The sequence below is a fragment of the Mus pahari genome, chromosome 6 (genome assembly GCF_900095145.1).
Source record: "Mus pahari chromosome 6, PAHARI_EIJ_v1.1, whole genome shotgun sequence".
NCBI classification, from domain to species: Eukaryota; Metazoa; Chordata; class Mammalia; order Rodentia; family Muridae; genus Mus; species Mus pahari.
The window spans coordinates 68,303,981-68,305,650 of NC_034595.1; the positions used below are offsets into that span (position 1 = coordinate 68,303,981).

The following is a 1,670-nucleotide window of genomic DNA, read 5'->3' on the forward strand; positions in this document are numbered from 1 at the left end:
CTTCGTGTTGGCGGCGGGCCGTCCCAGCTCATACTTCCGCTTCTTGTGGTAGGGTTTTCGCTTACCCCCGGTCTTGCGGCGCTTGTGCCAGTTGTCCCGAGAGATGCCTGTGTGCGGGAGCGAGGACGCAAGCCTGAGCCACCGGGCCTCGGCGCTGGCCACTCAGCCCGCTCCCGAGCCCCGCGCCGCGCGGGACGCCCGCACGCTCAGCTCTCCAAGGTTGGCTTCCCCACGACGCAGGTCGGGAGTGTGCAGCAAACCCGGGTGTCATCATCCGCGTGCGGCCCGGCCCGCGGCAGCCATGTTGGCCCGCTGGCAGCCCCGAGCCCGGGAGGCGGCCGCCGCGATCTCCGCAGCCCCGGCCCACCGCAGGCCCTCGCCCCGGCTGCCCGTGACCCACGGTCGGGCCGAGCGTGCGCCTGGCCGGCCTGGGAGGCAGGATGGAGACGGATGGAGCTCGCTCCCCGCGGCCCGATCCGGCCCGCAGCAACACTCACCCATCGCTCGGCGCCGGCTGGAAAGAGGAAGCGCAAAGCTTCACGGTCCGGTTTCTAAAACTCGGCCCCGCCTTCTTTACGTCTCTTCCGGCTGCCGGGAAGGACCTGGGGCCGCGGCGAGCCTGGGACTCCGGCCCGGGGGAGGGTCCTGTGCGAGCTCACGCGGACCCCGCCTCAAATCCCTTGACCTTGGGCGGTCTGGAGGGCGGGCTCCTTTTTTTTTTTTTTTTTTCCTTTTAAAATTACACACATTTAATGTTGGTCTATTTTAATTCCAAGTAAAGCAATTTCAAAAATACAAACTGAACATCAGAGCCACGTGAACCACCATGGTAAAAGAAAACAAACATTCACAATAATTAAGTCTAGAGACAGTTCAGCTTGATAAATTGTCTTCCAAGTATCTTAAAGAATTACTAAAAATAATGCTGGTGTTCAGTTAAAAATTAAAGAACTTGGGCTGGTGAGATGGCTCAGTAGGTAAGAGCACCCGACTGCTCTTCCGAAGGTACGGAGTTCAAATCCCAGCAACCACATGGTGGCTCACAACCATCCATTATGATATCTGGCATTCTCTTCTGCTGTGTCTGAAGACAGCTACAGCATACTTAAATATAATAAATAAATAAATAAATCTTTAAAAAAAAAAATTAAAGAACTTTGGGAAAATGAAATATGATACAGCTGGAGTGAATAAGGTTACACGGGAATTACATTTTCCATTACCCCTAGATATAAACAAACATTCAAAAATTAGCCAATCTCTGTGTTATTCAAAATATTGCAGCTGCAGGAAAGGCAACTTTAAATTAATAGCTAGGGGAAATCAAGTTTTGGTGGAGGTGAACAGAAGTGACAGTTTGTAATTGGCACTTTGTAAAGCTCATTGTACCTGGTTAACCAGGAACCAAAAGCAGGACAGGAAGTTCTCTGCTTCTTTTGGCTACAATGGGACAAGAAAAGTCATCTTTTTGAAGATGCTTAAAGAAATAAAGCATGTTTCTTTAAAAAGAAGCAAATAATCAATTAATGGAATAAATAAGCACTAACCACAATTTTAGCATTCTGTCATCAATACACGTCACAGATTTTTTCATTATCGCAGAAATTTCCCCAACTTTTAGTATAAAATCCACCAATCGGGGCTGGTGAAATGGCTCAGTGGGTAAGAGC

At 50.3% G+C, this 1,670-nt stretch overlaps 1 non-coding gene across 1 annotated transcript; it reads right to left on the reverse strand.

Annotated features, from left to right (window-relative positions):
- Window positions 1-199: 199 nt before the first annotated feature.
- Window positions 200-279, reverse strand: LOC115064285. Its single transcript, XR_003844127.1, has one exon. It is a non-coding gene; the product is annotated as a small nucleolar RNA SNORD55/SNORD39 (small nucleolar RNA).
- Between the last annotated feature and the right edge of the window lie 1,391 nt (window positions 280-1,670).